The sequence below is a fragment of the Pipra filicauda genome, unplaced genomic scaffold (genome assembly GCF_003945595.2).
Source record: "Pipra filicauda isolate LSUMZ 115617 unplaced genomic scaffold, ASM394559v2 scaffold9_size5747161_pilon, whole genome shotgun sequence".
Lineage (NCBI taxonomy): Eukaryota > Metazoa > Chordata > Aves > Passeriformes > Pipridae > Pipra > Pipra filicauda.
The window spans coordinates 3,776,722-3,803,430 of NW_024105198.1; the positions used below are offsets into that span (position 1 = coordinate 3,776,722).

Consider the following 26,709-nt stretch of genomic DNA (forward strand, 5'->3'; position numbering starts at 1 on the left):
ATACAAATTATAGCATTGGCCTTTTGTGACTCATAAGAAAATGAGTTGTGATTTCAGGAACTAAGAGCTGTGGCTCAATCCCAGAGGGTTAAGTTTTCCCATTGCTGCATATCCTCACATCAAGCCATCTTTAATCTTTTGGTAGAACCTGACAGGAGAGTAAATTGTGCAATTCCATCGTTTCAGAATGAAATATGCTTAATGATATCTTGACCTATGATCTCTGGGATGGAAGAAAAAACAGGTTAATTATTAATTTATGTGCATTTTTTTTCTTTGAGAAGTGACAAAAAAGCCCATTTTAAGTAGATTGAATTGTTCCCTTTTGGTCATACTGTCAGTGTGAAATGAAAGAAATAATTTGACCAACTGATTTTTGATTCCTGATCGAAAATAAAAGTAAATGTGGATTGATTTTGACTTAAGTAAGGAAAGTGTAGCATTCAAATACTTACTTAGCTTCTTTGATTTATTTTTTTTCATGCAAGATTGAATAAATATTGCATTTATTTTTATATTTAACATAGAATTTTACTTATGACTATTTTTATTTGCAACTTTACAACTATATTTTGCAGCTTTATTTTTCTACGCACAGTCTGAAAGAGAATCAGACATAATGTAGTTTTCAAACAGGTAAAGCAGGCCTGCTTACAGCTTTCTATTAAGAGATTATAAAAGTCTATCAAAGCACAAACTCTGCATCCTTTTACAAATATTTCATTTTATTCTCTCCCTGTAGGCAAAACAAGCAAAACAAAATAAAAAACAGTCACCAAAGTGAAATGTATGTTAATATGAGTCATAACTGTCAATCAAGCAGTTCTTTCCTCTCGATGATTGAAATAATTGACTTTCCTAAAATGAACATTCACAGACAAGTGGTGGTTACTACTGGCTGTTCAGTTCAATTAAGACCCTAAAGCAGGACACCAAGAGATAAAGTCATCTAGGTTTAATAGGTGTTCATTCCTCCCTCACCTCATCATTAGCACAAGATATCAGAGAACCAGGGCAATATCTAATACACATTTTTTAATCTAAGGTTTGTGTTCTGAAATTTTGAGCAGCTCCTTTCTCCAAGGCCAGAGCTCAAATCAATATAGTGAGCTCAAACCAAACCTGAAACCTGTACCTGTACCTGTTGGAGATCTAATATGTGATTTTTATAGGTTTTGATTCCTTTCTCAGAGCCAGGTTTCACCTGTTGTGATGTTTATCTCCTATTTAATTGAAAAATATGTTGAGGGCAGGAAAATGTAGCCTTGCATTAACAGTCATTTTCTGAGGTCACCACTGTGTCCCAGTGGAAAGACACTCATCCTCCAGAGCCCGGGGCTGTTTGGGTTGGAGTTCTGGCACCCAGAATTATCTAAGCTGAACAGATCAAAGGGTAGAAGCTGAGCAGAGAGGTTCTGCTATTGGGCAACTGATGGATGGTTTCGTTCCCCCAGAAAAAAGCAGCCCTTCACAGAGCACAGCAGGGAAGTCATTCCAGTGCAGTGTGAAAATCCGACAGCATTACAGAATGAATGGCCCTTTTACAGTCGGGGGATCCAAAATAAAACTACAGCTGTGCAGCCAGGAACTTCACTGTACAGCAGCAAGAAACACAGGACAATTCAGGGCACTGTTCCACACCAGGGTTAATCCCGTCTGACTGTGGACTCTCACACGTGTATCTCTCCTCCAAAAAATTACTTTCCCATCGGATCAGTGAGTCATATTCCAGCAACACACCGAATGACTCAATCTAATATGAGGAAAGGGTGAGGAACGCGTCAATACAGTTAAGAGGGGAAAGGAGACAGAATTAAACCATTGCTTTTGGCAGCAACACACAGTTTGGTGAAATTAAGCACAGCATGAGACAGAGCCTCCAGAGAGCTTGGGTGAATTGCAGATAATTTAGGAAAAAAATTGAAGCCTCTTGCTATGAGGAGTAAGTAGTACAGTGTAGTTTTGAGGCATTTCTAGCAAAAGGAGAAACATTTAGTGATTTTTTTGTGAAAAATTAAGTCTCTGGAAAAATAAGAATTTACCTGTATCAGGCTAGGAATTTTATTTTTCCCAGGGGGATTTTTACAAACACCTGACCTGTTGAAGCAGTTTAGCTCTTATTCCCTATCAGTTGAGGCTGACCCTGGCATACATCTGCAGCAGCTGTTTCTGAATTTTGTCACACTGAGTTTACTAATGGTGAATGTTAACTCATTTCGATTGTAAATAGGCTGAAACACCAGCTCATAAAATATTTAATGTCCGGTCTCCAGTCCTTTTCTTCATTTTCCTCATTCTTTGCTTTTTTTTTCTGCAATTCTTGCTCTCTGAAAGACCTTCGCTGTTTAATTTTTGTGCCATCTTTTTTTTTTTTTCATGGCACTGTAGGGTAGCAAGGTTTTTTTATAACTCAGGCCTTTTTCCTGCAGAGGGACAGTGTGATCCTTTCGAGGCTCCCATCCATCTGGTGTCGCACAGACAGCAGCTGACACTGGGGCAGGTTTATAAGTAGAGCACTGAGAGCAATTAGCATTTGAATTAAAGCTACCTGTGGATAACAACAGGTGATTACCCTATTTAACAGCTGTTAAGTGGTGTTATTTGCCAGCTATAGACCACAGACTGAGTGAATTGTATGCATACAAATGGGAGTTACAGTGCATACAAACGAAGGACGTTAATTAAATAATATTTTTTAAATTGCAACTCTGAATTCTATAGAGGTCAGCTCAAAACAAGTAACCGGTAGCAAAAGAAAGGCTTTTAAAAGTGTTCTAGAACGCAGGACAAGAACTTCTTAACGACTAGAAACCTCTGTTTGGGCAGTCAGCAGTTTGCTCTAGAAGCAGAAAAGCAAAACTTGCTATTACACTGATTCAGCTTCTGGCAAAAAGAGAAAATAGTGAGAAATTAAAGCACATAAAATTATTTTCTCCTTCTGTTTTATCCGCATTTCCAACAAGGCTTAATCAACCTCTGTTCTTTGGAAAGTACAACACTGTTCCCTCTGTACATGTCTACTTGCCTTCGTGCATATGTGGGAGAAGCTGCTCCACTAACTCACTCCCTTCTGTGCTGGGGGCGGATGGATGTCTTTTTTGAACACTTGTGTAGCATGTGGCTGTGCAACATCCTCTTAAATCCACGTGGGGTCTGTACCACGGTTCTGCTTCGTGTATTGCTGCAGAATATCTGACTGAGTCTGGCTGCACCTCCTCACTAGACATTCTTGTTGGCTCTGAAGCTTTTTCTGTGAACCCCTTCTCCAAGGACATGGATTTTCAATGACCTTGTTTTAAGACCTCTCAGGGCATATGAAGAGAATCTGTCTACCAAGAAAGGCTGATTAAATTTCTGCTTTAAGTGTTTGCTTGCACTCTACAAACAGAATTATTTTGTTGGTGATGGTTGGTCTCACTGTTACTCCAGAACTGACTGACTTTTGTGTAAGTGCAACTGTCACAAATTACAAAATGAACTTAACTCCTTCCCTGTGGCATAATTATCCATTCAGTTAAAAAGCTACTTTGATTTGTGCCTGTGTACATCTTCATTGTATTAGTATGAATAGAGATGTCCAATTCATATATATAACAATGTAGGCAGTCAGTGCTCACTTCCAGAGTGGTGGAATGCAGGATAAATACTACTAGAGCTTAGAAGGGATCCCTGTTTTTTACTAAAGAAACCTGCCTGATTAAAGCATTTACTGTACTAGGCAACTGAATAGAAATTAAATGCCTGTTAACTATCTGATGCTGGTGAATTGTATGCTACATCCAGCTGGAAAATCATCATACTGACGACCTTATGTAACTGGAATTTGATGTGGGTCAGAACGGAATCTGTCTGCTATTAAGAGGCTCGTAATGACTTTCAGAAGTTTAGGTTAAAGCACCACTCCCCTCAGTCATAGTTACCCTGCAGAAGGCTCGGACTGTTTACAAATAAGCCCTATGGAATCAAAACAGTTATTTGAGTAATGTTCAATAAGGGTTGGCTATACAAACACCTCCAAGTATGTCTTTTCCATAGGGTTATCCAGGGATCATTATCTCAGAGATGGTGATGCTCACCCATTCTTCCCCCCACTGCAGGCCAGAAACAGACTCCGTATTTGTGAGTAGGCTCTCTTTATACATAAAATATATATTGCTCATCTTTTATTTATTCTTTTGATGTCAAGCAATAAATGGTGTATTTTTTGTAGGTATCTCCCTGTCACAAGAATCTTGAAAAGTTACAAAAATTTGCTGCCAACCAACTAGCACTTCCTAAAGACACCAGTCCTAAAACAGTACCCAATACCACATTGGTACAGGTCACAATTCAGAATACCCTGAGATTTGCTATTCACCAAGCTTTTAGCTTGCTTTATTTTACTACTGCATGCAGCTTCCTTGCTATCAGCACCTGGACATCTTGACTTGTTTCAAGATTTAGTGTGATAAACAGCACGTGTCTTTTTTTTCCTTTTCCATCTTATGTTGGGTAATGGGTATCTTGGATGAATAGGAGGTCTCCTGGCATAGGAAGAGCAGTAGTATAATGAAAAGAGGTGGGTATTCAGCACAGACAGACCAACTGAATGAGGGAGAGTGCAAGACATGGTGGTCCCACACCTGAAAGAGAAAAGCCCCAGGAAAGCACTGCCAAATCCCCAGGCAAGCATTGCTAAAGCAGCTCTTCATGGAGAGCATGAGGCACTTGGCAGTGCCTCCCCAGGGCACAGTGAGATCAGTTCAATCCATCTTGCCTTTCTGATGCCTTCTTCCTGCTAATCTATATCTGAGATGATTTTTTCACACAATACAAATCCAAATGTCTTATTTAAAGATAACAAGATAAAGTAAAAATACATCTAGCTCTGGATTTTTATTTTTTAAATTAAAAAGGAGTAGTTTAAAGTGCAGAGAGGATAACTCTGTTCTTGAGTGGTGAGAGGCTTCAGTATCTGCTGAATCAGTGCCTGAAGTGAGAATTTCCTGGTTTGATGCAAACTAAGTTGTTCTCTATCTAGGACAAAAAGTCATTTGTCTCTAAAAACTCATGAGACAAAGGAACCCTCAAATTTACTTTGTTGTATAGAAAAAATATGTTAAATATTCTTTAGGAGTACAGGAGGTCAACACCATGACTGATCAAAACTCTTGAAAAGATGGTCATTTATGTCAGCCACACATCCACATAACCTGCAAATATGCCAAACTGATTCATAAACTTGATTGTTATATAATTATGACACTAAGCTGCCAAGGAAATGATGATATGTTGTAAATATTTTTATTTGTTCTCTGTTTTTTGTGTTTGTCACATCTATCAAGAGCAAAATATAGAAAATGAAAATGCATATTAACTAACAAATTACTAATATATGAAAGAAATATGGCAATTGCGGTACTTTATTAGAGCCACAAATCTTTTTTTTTAATTATTATTATTGTGGCTGAAAATCATCATAAATAAAGGATGAAAGAAACTTCATCCAATTAAGGTACTCCATTGTAATGCTAGCAGTATTGATAGAATAGCTGTTTAACAACATTGTAGTGAGTGTTCAGTTGTCACAGCTTCAGGTGTCACACAGCAGTTTAATACGTTATTTCTTTTTTCAGTATTTCTTTAGACAGTGCTTAATATCAGTCATGTTTTCATTCAGTTGTTTCCAATCTTTTACAGAAAAAAAAGAATGCTACAACATAGGTTTTCATTATTTTAAATTTACCATCCCAATCAGTTTGAAAAGTGAGAAAAATAAACCTTATTAAACCACTGTTTTTTTCACAATCGTTATAATAAATAATTCTTGCAATAAATAAACGAAACTTTATTGGTAAATAACACAGGAAATCCATCAGGCTGAGGAGGATTACGTGTTCCTTTCAGAATAGAGACACATTCTTCAATGTCCAGATGCCCAGAGGTAATGTTTAATTAGCCCACTGAGTTATAAATTCATGCAGACTTTTCTTCATCATTATAATATGCATAATAGAAAATGCTTCAGAAATTCTCTCTCAGACACCAGCTAATATTAATTTGCCAATCATTTAATCAGAAAACCATTGCAAATAGAGATGGGTAAGGGCTCAGGTGATCCTTGGAAACTTTTAAGTTCATTTGCTGCTGTTCTGTTTATCAGAGAATTGTCAAGCAAATTGTCATCTCATCTAGAATTACAGATTGGTTCTAGACAGACATTTGTGCTCAAGTCACATCTCTACTACAAGTCCTTCCTTCCCCTTCTTTTCTCATGCTGTGTGTGGTGCCCTACACTTGCAGTGCTCCAGTGTCCCCAGCAGTGAGATATTTGCTATGGATACTCATACCAGACACAGCCATCAGGGCAGATCTGTGCCAAAAGAGCATAACTTAGGGACATAAACCAACTATAAGACAGACATGGCTTGGCCATTCTGTATATTTCTGATATGCAGGTTTACACCAAAGTCATTGCCATCATTTGTAGTTATCCTTTGGATAGTGTGAGCTAGTCATGTTCACATGATGTGTTCCTGTTGACTCTTGTTAAAGTAAGTTTATATGGCAATGAGGTAGACAGAAAGAGAAGATCTCTCTCGTGTCCAGCTATTTCTTTCCTGAACTACTCAGAGTCCACTTTAAATAAAATCTAATCCAAACTGGGCAAAGTGTATTTAGTGTTCCCTTTTGAAACCTTCCAGAGTTCCTAAACTATCAGCTCTTGTGGTTCACTGACTACCTGAATGAAATATTTTCAACTGATTTGGCACATTTTCAGAGTAACAGATGGTTCCATCTTTACTGCACAAACAATAGCTACAGCAACAACAAAATAATCTGTGATTCCGCCTGGAACCTCTTTAAGTATAAGAGAGAGCTCATAGACCATCTTAAATTCCTGATAATTACCTCAAGGAAGAAACATATTTCTCGAGAAATTCACATTATAATTTTCTAAGCAAAGTATTACATCCATGGAGCAATTGTCTGAGACTGAGGAGACTGAACTGTTACGGATGAGTTTTTAACAGGACCTCCCCAGCAATACAGCAGCTGTATGGAGAGAGATTATGAAAATGTGATGCTGAGAAACTTCTTCACTAAGGCTAAAAATAAACTAATATATGTTACAAAGAAAATCATAGGAAAAGAAAATGGGAACTAAGCTCAGAGAGGCACAAATTAGCAAAAGCAGGAGACATTTCAAAAAGCCAGAAATGGTCCAGATTACTACCCAGTTTCTTTTAGAGAATGTTTTTAATGGTCATGGTCTAGGAGTATTTCTTATAAAACAGTATACACTGTATTTTTGGAATGGGGTTCTCTTGAATTTGCCTTTTAGTTTCTAATATTCCAGAATAGGAAAAGCAATATAATTGACAAAGTAATTTTCTTCTATTATTGAAAAAGACATAATCAGATATATCAGATTAACATTAGGGATAAAGTAAGAAACAGTGCTCATTGTATTGGATACATACTGATTTGCAAGTTTTAAGGGTAATATATAAAAAAGTGACATTCATTAAAAAGAAAACCTTACTCTGTACAGACTAGCTGTCAAATATTAATAGGAAACCTGATTTTTTTCTACACATTTCTATTTTTAATTCCCAAATAAATTCTCCAGAATACTAGTGTATATTATAGAAGAGAATACCAGACCTATGCCAGTGTCAGTTTTCTGTCTTTTATTGGCAACTCTAATTATTGGGAGTGTACCACAGAAAAAATATTTAGGGAGCTACTTTAGCTGAGGCAGAGCTTAAACATTTAGCTGCTGTGCCTTTGGCTTTTCAGCTGCTCTCAGCCCATGCTGTCCCTTCTGTTCAGATGGTGAATAGGGTGGGGAGAGGATCCTGCTTAAAATCAGTATGTTGAGGACTTCATCTTCTGGTCATTTTTCAGCTAGATTTGATTCCTGATCCAGTTCATTGCATGAATCTGATGATGAGACTGCAGCGTGTAGGGGGAATAACTCCTAATGAGCACAGAGTCCATAATTTAGCTCTGCTACACAGTAAGTGCACATCAGGCTATGGCTGGCATGAACAAATGTGTTTCTCTGCTCCTGAGCCAGGAAGAGACAGGCTCCATGAAGGAAATCTCTGCTGGAGACCAATAGATGTGCATTTGCAGTGACGGGAGGGCTTTGGGGAAGTGGTCTGGATGTCAAGGGTGGTGCTCTGAGGTAGATTAGTTCTACAAGCAGGCTGGCAGGTCAGGCAATTCCTGCAACCTGCAAATAAATGTGGTCTATTCCCTCACTGAGGTACAGCTGGTATTTAACTGAGGGGTTCAAGAGCCCTGAACATCTGTCAGAGAGGGCAAACAGGTGGAACCCAGCTGTGGCCACAGTTGCTTCTACAGTTCATGGGTTATACTGAATCCTACAAGATTCCCTATGAAAAGCACACTACTTGTAGGTTAACATATTGCCCTCAGTCTGTAGCCTGGGCTCCTGCTCAGGGAGGGTTTCATTTTCTCTTTACACAATGGAAGCAACCTTAGTTTCTAAATAATTATATTTGTTGAGCATTCACAAGGAGCTTGCTGCACTCTCACCAGTGATCTGACTGATTTCTGGCAGCTGCTTTACCCTGATGCATTGAGATCATCGTTGGAGTGCTCACAGGATACTTTTAGGAGTATTTCTTTTTCCTGTGTGATGAAAATGATGGCAACAACTAGCAATCAGCAAACAGCCCATGGCATGACTGCAGAGACAGGTAGTTTTTTGAAATATTTTGTGTATTGAACAGAGCAATTTTATTTTGCTTAAGTTCTACTTCTAATATTCCTTACATTCAAACATTCCTGGGGGAAAAAAAGCTGTTATATAAGAAAAAGATTCAGGCTGTTCTTAGTGAGATCAATACAGCTCATCTGTTTACGTGATTCTAAGGAGGATACGTTGGGTAAATACTCTGGGGAAAAGTTCTCTCAGTGAATATTGAATGGTAGAACTTCTTTTTTGTAATTAGTCATATACAATTGCTATGTCATGAGGCCCACATTTAAGCTTACTTTAAGAATCTGTTTTTCTGTGGATTACTGAAGAAACACCGAAATATCACTTGAGCAAAAAGGTTCTTCCAGGACATAAAAAAGGTGATGCAAAATAAAATGTCTTTTTTTCCCCCCTTATATATTCAGTGATTGACAGTTCTTAGTTTTTTTATTTTGTATCTTCTATTTTTTGTCATTTTCCTCATGTTTTTAAGTGAGTTTTAACTTTCAACCATTTTGTTGTCCATCAAAATCAGAAAACAGAGAAATCTTACCAAGTGAAAACTTTTGATTTTCAGTGCTGCCTGTTCTGTCATTCTTAGTTCAGTCTTAAATTTAGGATCTCTCAGTGGGAGAAGATAGATCTTTGGTGAAGACTGACTTTATCACAGCTTGACAGCACTTTATTATCTGCCTTAGTTTTATTGGCTTTGATGTTTTGTGTTTATTTAGCTGTAAATTGAAAATAAGTTGAAAATTCAAACCAGGTTGCAGTCAGAGCTCTAGGACAGCTTTGTTGTGGAGTGCAACACATTTTAAATACTTTTTGCTAAATTAATCTCTTTTTTTTAAAAAAAAAAAAAAAGGAACTTTCAACACTTGACGTCGGGTGCTACAATGATGATGGACTTGAGGCTGTAAGTGCTTTACTGAGAACACTGGAAAAATACACATGGGCAGTCAAACTGAATGGCAAAATGACTTCGAAGTCAATCTGTCTATGAGATTTTGCTGAATCTCTGTGCAATGTGTACCTTTGACTGTGCTCAAGGTTGTGTTCTTTATGCAGAGTTTGCCTCTCCAAGAAGGGAGACAATGAAATGCCTCAGAGCCAGGGGCCAGCAGCAGAAACTGCTGGGAATCAGCTGTGTAGGCACAAGGGTTTTTCATTTTCATAGAATTATAGTGGTTTGTGTTGGAAGGGATCTTGCACATCACTTAGTTCTAAACCCCTGCCAGGGGCAGGGACACCTTCCACTAGCCCAGGTTGCTCTAAGCCTCATCCAACCTGGACTTGAACACTTCCAGGGATGGAGCAGCCACAGCTTCCCTGGGCAACCTGTGCCAGTGACTCACCTATAATGCTTTGTAGTATAATCCAATCTCCCTAAAAAACTTTCTAGTTCAAGAAGTACAATTCATAGCAAAAGAGTGATAGAGAAATGAATTTTACCAAAAAAGTTTTACATCAGTGCTGGTTCATTTCCTATGGTTGGGAAAGCTCATCTGTACAGTGGGAAAGGTCTGGCTGTGTCTTTGGATGATGTTGAAACACACATCAGCTCTGCCATTTGCTGGAGTGCATTGGCTTTAAAAGAAAGATCTGACAATTTTCTTCTTCCTCTTACCTATTTCGCAGCTCACAGTTCAAGTTATATAGGCTTTTCAAGGTCAAGTGTGCTTTCATGTCTTCAGCATGTTTCTGTTAGAGTGCTATAATGTAGGATTGTGTTTAGCTGATAGTCTTGGACAACTCAATTTGTTGTTTGGTATTTTCCATAGACGTAAAATGAGACAATGACATGGTGGGTACATGGCAGGTACGTTCTGAAGATTTGTCATTAATTATCTGCAAGAAGCCGCAGGAAAATCATATGAAGTTTATATTTAACTTTTAATGTGTTGTAGATTGCTGAAGGAAATAGAGGGGACTAGACAGAAGGGCCAGAAGGTAGGAATTCCTGTGATGGATACTGCTGCGTTCCCTTGTCTCTACCTGCTTTGTGTCTTGCCTAATTAGCTTGTATTTAATCTCTTGGAGCAAAGAGTTCCCAACTACGTGTTTGTCCATGACAAGCACAGTGAGATCTTGCTAGAGGACTGTTCCAACAGTGATAACTGTTTTCAGTGTCACATGCCTTTTTTTTTTTTTCCTAGTGAAAATGAGCAAATTAAAGACCATAACTGGGATGTTTACAGCCACAACATGGTGAACAAACAGATAAGGTAATTTTACCCCTTCTGTTAGTTACCAAAGCAACACTGTAAAGATCCTTTTAATTTAGTTTAGTGCTGTGAAGATTAAAGCTTAATTAAAGTGATGATATTAAAAGAAAAATAAAACCTGAAACAGCATAGGAAAAATAGAAAGACATAATTATGGTCCAGTGAATGCTTATCACTCGTTATGAAGCTTCAGGGAAGAGGCATTTTTTTCTCTCCTTTGAGAGTAATTTTATTCTGGTCATAGATTTGAATGACCAGAACAACCTAGGATCATAGCTGTTTATAAATTACTAAGGACAGTTGAAGAATGTGTTATTCTACTTATAAAATAGGGGATAGTAAGTTTTCCTTCGCTGGTCCATTTCCTCAAAAAAATCTCTTTCATACCCATCAGGGAGAAAGACTTTATGAAGGCAAAAAAAATTACTGTTTCTCAGTATTTCACATGGCTTGCATAGAAATTCAACTATTTAATATTAAAAGATTTCTTACTTTCACATTATTTAATAAACATACCCTGTTGTGAATTTGGAAGGTGTCAGATTTTCAAGTGGTCCTAAATGGCATCGTTTCCTTTTATCAACAGAGCTGCACTAATTTGTACCAGGTGAAAACATATGTGAAGGACTTGGTGTGATATAATTATTAGAAATTCCTCCAGGAATGTGACTTTTGTTGGCTAGTTAAACATTTGTTGCTTTGCCAGGTTTAAACTAATGAGTTTAAAATCATTGATGGGGAAACCATATGTTTGCCCAGTAGAAGGCAAACCAGGACATGAGATGATACTCTTTAACTGCAAAATTCAAAGTAGTAATCTCTGTTCATGACAAAGCAGGAGCACTAGAGAAAGAGCAGTTTCAGCCTGTTAGCTTTGTTGATAGCTGTCTTTCTGGTTTCTTCAAGAAGTGAGCTGGCAAGATGCAATAGCTCTAAACAGCACAGGAGTAAAAATGCCCTTTCACTAAGACCCTCTGTTCATCTTGCTCAAGCGTCTTAAAACTACCTTTAACCATATATCACACATTACTTCTGTGCACAGAATCACTAGTAAAATTAGACATTTAGCCTTATGTCAAAGCAGCATTACATTTATTACAGTATGGTGATGACTTCTGTTGTTACAACTCAACCTGGTAACTTTGACTTTTTGCCCCAGGCTGCTGTGGAAACCGAAAGGTCACTGGACTTCAAGGACAAACTCATGGAAAATAATCTACTGAGATTGCTGAGACTGTGTGTGGCCCAGGATGTCTGTGAACTGCAAAGGACTGGAGGATAGAGCACACAGGTGATGTATTTCATCAGTCTGTCCCACTCTTTGGATTTTTCCTGATAGCATGTTTTGCCCATTGCTGGAGAAAGGATATTACATTACCTGCAGTTTTGGTCAGGTCCTGTCCAACACTTCTGCTATCAAACAACTCTGGCAAACAAGAATTTTAGCTTTAAAAATATTGCCTTTCTTTTTTAATCAAGATACAAATGAATTTCCTGGCTTCCAGGCTAGCATATATATATATGAGTTCTCCAGAAGTCTGCAGCTCAATTAGTTATTCCAGGATATATTTCTGTTTTTATTAGCTAAACTGTTAAGAAACATCATGGTATAAATCTCTCTGGTGGTGTTCCTGCAAAACCTAAAAACCTTTTAACCAGGCAGCACTGCAGGAAACTCTCACACACCCACCAGCTTGGCTCACTGTCTTTGAGGAACCATAGATTATGGGCACGTGAAGGGCTACAGAATTTAATATCATGCCAGCTCAAGTACAGTTAAAATTATAATTGAATATACTTTCAGTCTTAAGAAAAGTGAGGCATTTTTCTTCACAAAGAATTATTACTTTCTAATATCAGCTTTCAGAAAAAAAAAACAAAAACATGTAAATTTTTTCTAGAATGCCATTGTACAATTTACCCTGCCAGGGGCTCAGGCTATTTATGTTTTTCACTGCACTGTCTTCACTAAACTTAAAAAAAAAAAATTTCCATGGTAACCATTGCATCACACAACAAAGACATGTATACACCGCTTAGATCTTTAAAGAAGCAGAGTTTGGAATGAAATTACAGTCTGCATTTCTTAACAAAATAATATTCTTCTCAGTAAATACTTGTTGTTTTATCAATAAATTCTAATTTTACATTTAAAAACAGAATATGAAATTGTGCATCTAAAATAGTTCTGTCTTAAAAATGTTAACTTTATGAGAACCATTTGTGCAGGTGAGGTCACTGAGCTGTGAGAGAAGAGAAGGAATGGGTGTGAGATGGTGATATTCTTTAGTTTTGTCTCTCTGCTAATTATCTCAGACATTATTTCCATTTTACAATCTTTATTTCAATGCAGTGTTCATGCCACAGGAAGGCCACAGTGGTCACATATGTATTTATGCATGTTTACCATATATATACACTTACAATTTCAAACTGATTTTACAGGTACTATCCTGTGGGGAAAAAAAAGAAAAAAGTAGAGGCCATTCCATCTGTCTCTAACTTTTTAATAAAGCTCAATACATTCATATGAGAGCATATAGACCTTCAGTAATACTTCTCATTTTTCACCTCTCAGCTCACGTGCAGCACCCCAGACCCCAGAGCTGCACTGTGTGAGGGTAGGCAGCATTGCAGAGAGCTGACACAGGAAAGCTTGGAGGCAGAGTCCTTGTTGGTTTGCCTGCTTGCTGTTTTGGGCTCTGGTTCCTACCAGGGCTGTTAAACAGCACCAGGATGTCAGAGCTGGATATTCATGTCTACCCATACAGCAGCATCAATCAGCTGGAGTCTATGCTGGGTTATAAAGTTGTTTTTGTGGTTCAAAATAGATCTAAGGCACAAAGCAAGTACTATATCTGAAATCTGGGTAGAAATCTGGCATTTTGATTTAATCTCATGGACTCCACTGAAGTGCCACATTCTGTGGCTGTGGCTTTAATGTGTGGCTATGGGGCCTTCTGGCATATCATGCAAAGTTTCTGGCAGATGCTCCATGTTGGTGTAGCCCTGCTCTTGTTGGAACCACTTTCCCACTGGAATAAGCAGAGTCTGAGACTCCCTCTCTCTCTCTGCACTATGGAAATTCTTCATTTCTTTGGTAGGCAGAGCTGCCTGCCAATATTTAGCCCTCAGCAATTTTTTTTATGATTCAATTATTAAACCTGGAAATATGAGCTTATAATGAAAATGCCAGCACCACATTAAAAATAGCAGGAGCAGTGGGCATTGCTGTAATGATGTTCTTGCTTTGGTTTTAATTCCTGCTCCAAAGCAGCTCTGCTTCCTGAAGCACTGGAGGTAAGGGATCTCAGCACCTGATGCTCTGACCACACCATGTGGGGGGGTGTGCTGTGCAGACTCCCTGATGGGCTGCCTCAGCACACAGCTGAATTTTCAGCTATGCTCCACCATTCCAAGAGCAAGAGGATATGCATGAAACAAAGGGATACAGTTATCATGGGATTAAATGCTTACTCTCTGTAATTATTTTATAACTAGGAAATTCCAGTAGTTTGACTTGTTTACACTCATATAACTAACCAAATAGGGGAAGAGTAGACTCCTGTTTTATTGGAAAAGGGAATAATCTTCACCTTTGCTCTAGTGCCTGCAGCCTCCAGATTATTCCACATTTCTCTGCAGTGTTGTTTGCCTTTTTGGGTAATCTGAGTATGTCTCAGTTTCCATCTGTTGAAGAACCATGTCAGACCTAATGGACTTAGTATAAACTCCTACAGTTTGAAATACTTCCAACTAAAATTTTCGGGCTTACAATAGTGGTTTGTGGCTGAAGTTCAACAGCCTGGGACAGTGTGGAGGGCAGAGCATCCACCAGCAATGGTGCCTTTGAGGGAGGGCACTTTGAAAGTGCTGAAAGCTTCACTTTACAGTTCATCCTGCCTTTACATTTCCCATTTCCCTCATCCTTTCATCTGCATGTGCCTACCTTCTGTCAGGAGCTTATCTGACTGACTGCTGGAGTGGAAGTTAGTAAATTAATGTTATTTGAATATCTGTTTTAGTGCAGTGTCACATATCCAAACACAGGGTTGGGATTTCATTGCACCAGCCACAGATTCAGGATGTGCAGCGGATTGCTGTGTCCATCAAGACAATCCTCTACAATTAGTCATTCTTGACTGAAAATTATTATAATGAGAGCTGCTAATGAATTAGTTTTTCAAAGTCATTGTGGTGTCACAGTGCTAGCGCTGTGAAAGTAAAGGCAAAGTTTGCCTAATGAAACAGGAAGAGAATAGTGGAGTCAAGGGAAATAAAATACCCATGGATTAAGCTGGATGACTAGAGGTAGTAAAAGGAAAATGAAGAAACACTACAAATTGAAAGGTGTATAGAAAAGTTGAGACATAAACAAGCTGTAGGCTGAGGGAAGAGGGGTGGTTAAATTTCTTCAGCAAAAATTTCAAAGGGCAATGGGAATGGAAGGACCTGTTTGCACAATAAGCTGCTGTTTAGAGCCTTGGCTATGCAATTTCTTTCAGCATTAGAAGTCTATTTTAAATAACAGTTTACATTACTATGGCAACCATGTATCCTGGCCATTTTCTTTCTCCAAAACAAAAGGGCATAAAATTCCAGAACATTTTTCTGCATCTCACTTAGTCCTATAACTCCTCTGTGAATTAGTTCATGATGGTTACAATTAAGAGTTTGTCTCATTGGCCCTTACCACTTGTCTATTCTACTTTTGTTTCTTTTCACCTGAAATATGTCCCTCAGAGGCAGGATCTCATTAATCACTGTCTTTCCCAGTAGTATAACTCTACTGATTTTCAGAGATTACCAGTAACATGTAAGGAACACATTGATGAATAAGCCCTTGAAATTCCATGTTTAATCTCTGTGGTAAAATAGTATTTCTATTAATATTGCAATTTCTTCACTTTAGATAATTGCACCTTTCTTGATTGTGAGATATTCAGTGAAATAAGTGGGAAGAGAAGAATGACTGTAACTGAATAATTTGTGAAATGACATCCCCTTTCTCCTCCTCCTCCCCACTTATACCATCTTTATGACACAACATAGAGAAAAGGATGCTGTCCTATCCAGGAGAGATGAGCAAGTTGATTGGCATAAGGTTGACATTCACAGCTCCAGTATCTGAATGCTGAGCACTAGCCAGAACAAGTCTCAATCCCCACACGGGATATTTTTTCAAGTATTTTCAAAATAAATAAGAAAATAGTGAATTAATCCTTTAAACTTGTATTAACAAGCAGTAGTTTTGGAATGAGGCTGTTTTCTTTTGCTCAGGATCATGTTTCCTCTGGCCATACCATGCCCACAGTAGTGATTGGTGAAGCTGAAACAGTTTTTTTATTTTTTTGTTGATATTATAATTTAAGAACAGTGTTACATCTCCATAATTTTAAAATATGGACCCCTTTCTAAAAATTATGTATTTACACAGCTACTGAATCTTTTATATCCAATTTCTGTGAAAACAGTGTCTCCCTGACTGCTTGCCAGTCAGCTCCTATTGTGAGCAATTAGAAAAGGGCAGTGCAAGCAAGTAAAGCACTCTGGGTTTTTGAGATCTAATCTTTGTAAGAAAAGGAATTCGAGCTGTGGGCATTAATGCATTGTGGTACAGCAGTGCATAAAGCAGTACCTTTTTAAAATTTTGTTCTTGTCCTGACTAATTGGTTCAATGTTAAGTGAGGTAACAGTTTAAAGAACTAACTCATTATATGGAATTACTCTGTCTGCTGCGATACTTAAAGTCATCTTGCAGCACTCTGGAGCTCAATGCATAAAATATTACCTTGGTAAGTAACTCTCCCGCTGGATAGAGCCTTTTCTTTCAAAAGTTAACCTACAGATATGAGAACTCTGTCCTTGCACATAGTGTCTGATCCAGTGCCAGTGCCTAAGGATGTTCTTGGAAAGATTCCCATCTTTAAACACTGGATTGGGGTCCATGGTGCAGTAGCTTAAGTGCTGAGGCTCTGACTTGCAGCAATAAAATATGACATTACTGTTTTAAAGTAGGAAAAAAGGTAAAAGAACGTAAGTTGACAATGAAATACTGATAAGAAAAAGCAAGAGCTGTGTGAAGGCAGAAAAGGGGAATTTATAGAGAAAAACTTGGAAATCATGAAAATTAAAATAATAGGTGCTTTTCCCAGTTTCTTCTCATCTGTTATAATATACATGCAAGAGAAGGACAAAGTGTTTTTCTCCACTCAGACAGCTAAATATTATACCAGTTCCAAAGATGTGAAAAATAGGAGACAGAAATACACAGTGAAGTCAAGGTGATTATTGCAGAATAACCAAGGTACAAATATTGAGATGCCCTGCACTGGCTCCCTGGGCTGGCACAATTAGATGGCTTCAAGATAAAATATTTTTGCCCAGAATTACAGAATTTGGTGGGAACTGGCAAAACAGCACATAATCTTGAAGTCACACTCAGCAGGGAAGGAGATAATCCTTGCAGGGAGCTGTAGTAGGTTTTCTAAGGTTTTTGTCCTCATATTTACCAGTCTGAAGACAACAGAATCACCTCTAACTAAGACCAGGAGTGCAGTAAGCACAACTTGGAGCAGAGGTTTAAGTGATAAGCTCAAGATCAGGTGTATCACTTTGTTAATCCATTAGGTAAAAAGACTTTTTGCTCGTGTATTTGCACAACGTTTTGTGCCATGAGCTTTTGATCCATGTATCCTTGTCTCTCTGTAATTGCATTGCAACTGCGTGTTATTAAAGCTGACATCAGAATTTATGAGTTCCTGGTGCCCAGTCACATACTTTGAAAAATAAAACCTGCATAAGAAAATTAACCAAACCAGTAACCTCTCTGGAGATGCAAGAATTTTGTATTTTGCATTGTATTGTGGCAATGCTAGAAGCCAGCAAAGGGACTGGTTTTTCTCCCAGAGCTACAGTGAATTTGATGGCATTGCACAGACTTGGACGTATATTAAACAGAGCCATGTTTACTTGTGCTGCATAAGAATCACAGGGGGAAGCAAAATCAATGTTTTCCAAATGCAATAGAGAGAAGCCGTGAGGAAAAGAAATGGTATTTTCAAGCTTCTTTGAAAGGTAACACAAACAGTGCACAGAGTAAAAAAAAGCTTTGAAGAAAAACCACTTTCCAATGTCTTCTTCACTCTGTATTTAACTTGCTTTGGAGGGTTAAGGCACGGTAGGTCCTTAGCATTATTTTAAAAGGGGGAGTCTGTCTGTGAATAAGTAGACATTGAAATTGGTGTTTTGAATTGGAAGCTGCACAGTGCATCTGTACATCTTGACAGAAAGAGAAGGCACTCAGATTTTAGAGGGGCACTGAGATGACACTGAGAGTGCATGATGCAGTGGTGTAATGAAAGAGAGATCAATGTTAAAATGAATGTAACACCACTGAGGAGTACACACAGATCAATACTCTTGTAAGCCATAGAGTATAATCCTGCTATATAGGTCTTGTTAGATAGTGCACTCAATTCCATGAAGACACATTTTTCTGTGTTTCTGACTTATCTGTCCTAAAAAAAAGTCTTTCTTTTGGAATGTAAAGGCTTGAATCTTTGTCTTCCCACCTATGCATGCTAAGGAAAATATGCAGTGGTAATAGTAAATTCTCCCTCCCCAAAAATGTGACATAGGAGGATAAGATAGACAGTCAACAATGATCTGTGTTTCATTAAGTCTTTGAAATATTGTTTTATTCCTGTCCCCTCTTATTGCCTCCTCCTTTTCTTTAAGGAATATATTTTAAGCACAAATACTGAAAAGTCAGTCTCAAGAGAAAGGGGGAGGTCAGTCTTGCAGCTCTCACTTATATTGTGCAAAGAACTTGCCTACAGTTTTTTTCCACCTCCTGATTTTTAGAGCTTAAAACCATTAAAAAAAGATCAGAGGGTTTCTCTCCTTTTTTGATGCATGGATAGCCTGGGAAATACAACATGGTTACTAGTGTAGGCTGAGGTGCTCTCTCCCTGTCATATATATACGTGTGTATGTATGTATGTACGTTTACTCCCTAAAGATTTCAGGCTATCCACATTTCTTCACATGCCACTGGAAAATTACTGCCTCCGAGAATCTCTGTGTTTTCCCTTTTATAGCTGGATGATTTGGTAGGAACTGGTGACAGTGAGTCTGTGGTTAATGGCTCCAGCATGCCAAGTCGACCTGTTTCCCGCAAGGAAATAGCCAATGTAAATATAAGAGTATAGTCAAAGTTTATTTCCACCTTGACAGGAAATTTAGCACTGGAAGAAGTGGAAATGATAACAACTTGAGTCTGCCTCGAGTTGATCCCCTCATACCGGTTCCAGCATGTGGATCTGCCAGACAATTATTCATCAGTGCAGGTGCTGTCACTGGAGGGACCAGCAAGTGCACCAGCCATGAGCTTGAAGCAGCAACAATTAACTGCAACCTTTGCTACTGTTGTCCTTCATGCTTTTGGTACTCAGTGTCACTGAAGCCACATGTTCTGTGTCTTAAGTTTGCCAACCCATCATAGCCCTGCCTGGTTTGGTGCTGTAAAACAATTTTTCTTAGAAAGGAGTGAATGAGTTTATGGACTTTCCAAATGGAATGGCATCTTGCTCTGAGCCTTGGAAGACCACGTGCCTGTTGCATTGAAGCTACATAACCCAGTGCATGTGACTATTGCTTCTTTAACTGATCTTACCTTTCACAGCCTGATATGGTTTAGTAATTCCTTCCAGTTACTGTCAGCCCATTGATATGAGTAGCATCCCTGTACTTGCTAAAGGAAAGTGTCTTATGGAAATTTGGTATCTAATCATGGAGAGGACAATGGGAATTGCATTTCTTTCTCATTTTTGTTCTAACTTGTTTTAAGGCCAGATTTCCTTGAGAAAGCACAAACTCTTCTCAACCCCTTAGAATGAGGAGGTCCTTGATTTCATTTCATTTTCAGGCCTGACTGCCACTCTCCATAGAAAGGGAATTGTATCTCAGCTTCTAATTTTCATCTGTCTTCTCCTTTTCCCTAATCCAGGCATTTATTTTTTTTCCTTGTACATTCCAAAGAAAGCTGCTAATTGTACTAGCTCTACCCCTCTATTGTTAGAGGTCAGATGTTTTTACCCATTTCCTCAATGAAATGACTTTGTTTTGAATTTCTTTGCAATTAAAAGTATGCATATTTTTAAAGAGTGGAGAAGCTAAAGCAAATAAAAATGAATTAATAAATACATAATTACAGTGTTACTTCAGGGAAAAGTTTCTAGGTATAATCTAATAACAATGACTGGAGATACTATTAGTATTGTATGTTGATTCCAGATCCCTTGGGATAGCCTAATAATTAAGCTTGTGTTTTCCAGTCCCTTTTGGCTCTAAAAGCTATTATGATCATTAAGTGTAACCTTCCATAGACTCTAGTTTCTAAATGCCTTTGTGTGTCCAAGCCCAAGTCTGTGTCCCCACGTGAGGGAACAAGGTTGATGAGAAATAAAAGTCCCCCAAGACATTGTTCTCACTTTAATTCCAGAGCTCTCATTTCCTTCCAACAATCCACAGCCAGCAACTTTTCACAGCTCTTTCAGAGCTTCAGCTTGTTTTTACTCCTTCTGACACTATGGCAGCTCTAAAATGCTGTTGCCACATTTATCTTCCTCTTTTCCAGTGTTTGAGACTGACCCCGTCCACCACAGTCCTGGCTGTGTGGCTGCTGAGCTGGAAGATTCAAACTGAATTGTCACCAATGCGAAGGCTGCTCTTAAGCAGATGCTCTTCATGATGCAGCTCTAGCTTCAGAAAGCTCAGTGTTATCAGGAAACCTTCAGCTCTAGTTACGAACATTTCATTTGCTTCCATGGGAAAAGGCAAACCCTTGTTGCAGGGGTTGTTCCCTGTCATGTTAATTGGTGATGCTGGCAGCAGACATGCAGCTGCAAGTGAGGGAACACTCCTTGATGCAGGAAGAAGCATTGCAAAAGCAATACACAAACAGAGCCAGGCACAGGCTTTTGACTGATCTGTCACTCCTTGCTGAACTTGCCTGAAATTTATTGCCAGTTAGACAGCATTTCCCTCTGTTTACTGATTTGATTGAAAGGATGATTTATCAAGGCTCAGCATCGCATTGAATGCTGCTCTCTGCTCCGAGGGGTAATGAGTTGTAGACACATCTCATTCTCCTTCCCCACGTGGCTGTGAGGGTTCAGGGAAGGTGAGTGTTTACTGGCTTTGGTGTGACACACAGACAGTTCTGCTGGGAACAGGCTGTTCCTGCTGGCTTCGGGATCAGCCTGCTCCTTCCCCCTTCATTCAGGAGAGGACAGACCATGTTTGTCACGAGGTTTCAGGTAGCTGCACAAAGCCAAAAAGGGAGCATCTGTGAGAGAGGGAATGGGAAATGACAGTGGGAAAGACAATGAAAGTGATAAGAAAATAAAAGAATTAGAAATACCAGAATGTGAAATGACAGCTTGGTGTTGTCACTTCTGTTATCCCTACTGCCGGTTCCTTGCATGGTTTGGCACTGTTTGACATTGTCTTGGCTAAGTACTGTGGCACAGCCCCATCACAGCACAGTGGGAACCAATGCCTTCTCTTGGAGGGTGTATTTGTTTTGGTTTTGGTGAGTTTTCCTTAAGCAGCCCCAGCATTTGTTTCAATCACAACAAAACCCATCGACTCACCTTAATTTACAGAGTCATAACTAGCAGTATTTCTTTTCAGCATAAAGAGTGCATTGGAACAAATGCTGCTATTTATCAACTGTAATGCAGTTCTTTATAAAAGTCTTATGTGAGCAAAGAATAAAAATGCAATGATAGTCTCACAATAAATACTCTAAATCCTTTATTGCCTATTTATGGTGTAATCTCTCCACAGTTGTACAATATATGACTGTTTAGAAAAAGCTCTAGAATACAGTTATATGGTTTATTTACCAGGAGATGGCAATGGTGATCTACTGCAGTATTAACTTATATACAAGGCCCTCATAATTCTTCCATAACATCACAAACTTCAGTATGAATGAAACCAAAGTATTCCAATACTGGTTTTGCCTTCCTTATTTCTAACTTGTTTAGGTTGCTGCTATTCATTGTAAAGAAAGTATTTTTTTCCTCTCATTTTTTGATTGAAATTGCCGTCACCACATTTTTTAAAGATGTCTAAATAGAATCATATTGGTATTCCAGAAAACAGAATACTATTTAAAAACAGAGCAACCAATACCATTGAATAAGATATGCCATGTGTCAGGAAAAAAAAAAGATTGATGAAGGCAAAAGCTTAAAAAATGCATTTAATTTTACAGTATCAAAATTGAACTTGAGTAGTTAATGAAAAATAAATTATAGGTTATGCTATTAAAAAGCATGTTATAATTTTCTAGTAAGCTGCTTGAAGTATGGTCTTAAAATATGTAGATGCCAATCATTTTACAGAACTTGAAATTAACTGTGGTCTGCAATGCTGTCTGAGTTTTTATGTTACTTTAACCTACAGTAAGGCAGACACTGTTCTTACATGAATTAGTGTGACGTTGATTTCATATGTAGAAGATCACTGCCATAAACACTATAAGTAAAAGTTTGGCTTCTTATGGGATTGCTTTGTGTTACTTTATATCTTTCTCCACGTGTTTGCCCATTTTTTACTCTTCTACCCAGAACTTGCACAAACTGACCAGGAGGTTTGTGCGTGTTTATTAGATATTCGGCAGTTTTCAAACTGAAGCAGTAACTGGTGAGACTTACTCCTCTCCCCTCCCCAGCTACATCCCTGCCTGTATATGGAGTGATCCAGGGACGCTGCTGTCTTGCTAAACGTGCTCTGAAGCAGATCTAGACCCACGTACAGTAGTGAGCATCTTTTACCAGGGAAATGCTCCCATGGTTGGCTTTTCCTCCGGTATTCTGAGATACACAGTCCATGTCTCACAATAGTCACTATGTGGTTCTCAGTTGAGAGGGTTATCTACCCTCAAGTTAAATAAATGCTTTTACTGCATCTGCTCTTTACAACATCAAATGCCAGCATTATTGTCTTTCCACTGCTACTATTTTAGTGTTACTAAAATAGCAAGCGAGGATCTTAGTGAGACTGTGAGAGGAGCATGGAATAAGTCATAACCACAGATGATAACAGGAGAAAAGCATTGTTTTACTTGTGTGAAGGTCTCAATTTTCTATTCTTTCAATTGTACTTAGTTTCCTAAAGTTCTTCTTCACCGTAGTGTCTACCTTCCTACCACTACAACATCTTTCCTTCCTCTGCTTTGCATTAAGTGGTACTCAATCAAACCTCACCTCTACAAGGAAGAAAAAGCAAATTTAAAGCATACAGAGAGTATTTCACTTAGTTCTGCTCTCTCCACACCTTCATATCAGACAGCTTCTGTGTTGGGATCTGCCTGCTCAGCACTCATGATACGCTTTCTAGGGGAACAGCTAGCTCCACCTCATCAGTAACAGGAGACACCTATGCACATGACAGCAATCACACATTTCACATCTGCAATATCTTTCCACTCATGGACCCTACAGGGTACAACAGGAAGACAGAGGTAAGAAAGACCTTTGTCAGCCTTTTTTCCAATAGGGAAATCGATCCCTGGAGCAAAATGAACTCACCAAGTGTCAGAAGAAGCAGCAGAAGAAATATCGAGTAGGGTTTAGAATCTATTGGCTGCTGGTACCTTGCTGTATCAGGCAAACAAACTATCTTTCTCTCTCACATTTTCTTACCTCTTTACATTTCTGTACAAAACAGCACAAACTTAATCAATACACCCGGTGCTGCTGCCTCCCCTGAGCACCAGGGCAGCCACATGTTCCACCTTATGGCGAGGTTCTCCAGCAGCTCCGACGTCTAACAAGGCTGTGAATCAGTCTGGTGGCATTCATGTCTCTTCAAAGGACAATTTTTCAGAAAGGGCAAAATAATGTTCAGACTGACAATTGCTCACACAAAATATCTTGTCTTCTCTGCTGGATCTCTTGCTGTGAGTACTGTGTTCATGTCAGCAATGTGGAGGGAGGAATTCTGAGTTTTCCTTTTTCTATGAGTTATTTAGCACCCACTCCCATCTCCCTTGTCTTCCGAACTTAGGTTGTGCTTACGCTCCAGTACAGAGTAGAGATAGGAATGTCAGCTTGAAATTAATTAGCTCAGCCATCCCTTTACTTTGTTAAAATCTGTCCTGTAAACAAACCAGACTGCAGGCTCTTGAGAGTGGGACTGTTTACAGCCTTGTTTTACATTGTTTAGTACAACAGGGCCAAAGCAGAGAGGCTTGGGGTGCCACCGTAGCACAAATAATTTTCACAGTAACCCAGAGGGAGAAGTAAGGCCAGGCTCAAAGGTGAGCGGTTCAAGTCAAGAGAAGTTTAAATTTCTGAATTTTAAAGTTGTAAAAAAGATTCAAAGGGAAGTAAGGGCATACTCAGCCCACTCTTTGATAGTACAATACATAAACCCCAGATTTTGTAGGAGTATAATAAAAGATTGTATAGGAGTATAATAAAACCCAGACACAAGTCTGAAAAATTCATTAGTTTCTGCCACAACTAAAATAAGCACTGTCTAGGAAAACTACTTTGCAATGGTAATGAAAAGCGAGTGGAAAAGCAAGTGTTGGCACCAGTGCTGCAATGTGAAATAATTTCTGTATACTCAGATCTGTCATTGTGAACAATGTTGTTGATTATAAACCACATCAAATTCCCAGTCCCCCAAGACATATATTTTATTTTGCAGTTTTTCTAGTAATTATGAAATCAACAGAATACTATCAAGTTTTACCACAATTAAGTTAAATATATACTTAAATGATATAACATACTTGGTAATTGCAATATCTCTCTAACTTCTTTCCAAGGAACAGCCAGCAATGTTTCTCAAGCGTTTTCAGGGGTGGCTTCTAATGATAATGATGATGCTGAGCTCTCTCATAATTTTATAGTTTCAAAGCTACTTGAATCCAATTTAGAATCAAGATTTGACCCGCAGAACTTCATTTCTTGTGAGTTGATAAGACAAGTCTCCTAGATCTGAATGGATTTTACGACCTCTTCAGTGTACGTGGGTTTGATGGAAGAGCCAATGACACAGACCTAAAGCAGTGTGAGCAGTTGTCTGAGAACAGATCTATATCCAGTCACTTGTGAGACACTGTTCACCTGCAGAGCTATTACCATGCCATCCTGCTGAAGACCTTTGGGCTCAGGGCAATGAAAACGCTTGTCTTAGGTCTCCATTAAAAGAACAACCATGTGGTGCAGTGCTTCCAGCAATTGCCACTTGCTCAGGGTAGGAGGCCTGCCAGGGTGTTGCAATGGTGATGGGCCTGTGAGGCAGGAGGATTGTGGTGGTATTTTTCTCAAAAGCTGGAAATCTCTCTACTTTGGCAGTTTTGTCTTTCTGCAGCTGATTGTCACTGCCATTCTGGCCATCAGAACTGAGCGTATACTCCAAATTTATGTTTACATTCAGTTTGTAAGAAAAGACAAGGCAAGCTCATTTGTACTTGTACCATTATCTTAATATGTATTTACACATATTTTCTCAGAAAAATAAAACCTCAATGGACTGGATGATCTCAGAGGTCTTTTCCAACCCTTGTAATTTTCTAATGATTCTTATTACCCGGTTTTGAACACCCTCTTTCCATCTGACCTTCCTCTTCATATGATACCATTTGCCTGAGAGGTAGTTTTCTGTCTAATTAAATAATAACATTTTAATAATTTCCTTCGATAACTGACTTTTTTTTTTCAGGTCACTGAAAACAAAGGCCAGACAGATCACAGATCACATCTGTTTCAAATACTGTTTGCCTAACTATAGTTAGAAATTGTGATTGCATAAAGAAACTATTATGACTGTATAATAAATAGTGATTCTTTACTGAAATTGATATAATTGACAAGTAAATGAGTTTATATAAAAGAATGTAGAGTTTTTAAAGTTTCTAGTTTTATGAATATAATGAGTCACATTTTATTTAATGTTAAGTAATAGACAAGTTGATGTATTTTGGGATGCACAATAACATGTTCAAATTCAATCTAGAATATGAAATCTTCACCAGGATTTTAAAAGCAGCTCTCACAGGCCCAAAATGATTGGAAAAAAAAACTGCAGAAAAAATGTGTTTCCTCTAAATCTTTTAAACAGTAAAGAGAAGCAAAAGCATTCAATCTTTCCCCCTTTTTTTCAAATTCAACCTGAAAACACAACATCCTCCTATCTATCTCCCAGGTTGTGGATACAGAGAGTATATTTGCCTCTTGCCTTTTTCCTGCTAAAATCAGCCAATGCTGTTATGTGATGGATGTAATCACCTGGGTATATGGTATGGTGAATGTAGCACTAAGAAACCTTTTGTTTTTTCTTTTCTTTAGAAAACAGTGAGATCTCTGTTCTCAAGATTTTCTTCATAAAACTGTTGATTGGATGACTACATTAGAGAAACAAGAAGAATGAAGAGGAGAAAAGGTAATTACAAGAAAAAGTGACTTGCCAGCCATATGCAGTCCATCACAGTGAATGTGTGTTTTTCATTACCTACATGGGATAAAGATTCCTCAGCTCAACTGCATGAAAGGGATTGTTTTATGTCTGTTGAAAGATATCTATTTCCATTGGACTTTCTGATTAGCCTGTTATGTTCCCTGGGTGGCTAATTCCTGATGCTTTTCTATATCTAGAGCTCATCAGTCATACCCTGTGCCTGTCCCAGCGCCTCTCCCTTGATCAGGGATAGACAGCCCATTTTTTGCCAATTACTGGCATGCA

At 38.5% G+C, this 26,709-nt stretch overlaps 1 long non-coding RNA gene across 1 annotated transcript; it reads left to right on the forward strand.

Moving 5' to 3' along the window:
- Window positions 1–10,874: 10,874 nt before the first annotated feature.
- On the forward strand, window positions 10,875–26,399 carry LOC113989772. The gene is made up of 3 exons (XR_003541390.2): window positions 10,875–10,938; window positions 12,098–12,229; window positions 26,316–26,399. It is a non-coding gene; the product is annotated as an uncharacterized LOC113989772 (long non-coding RNA).
- The last annotated feature ends 310 nt before the right edge of the window (window positions 26,400–26,709 follow it).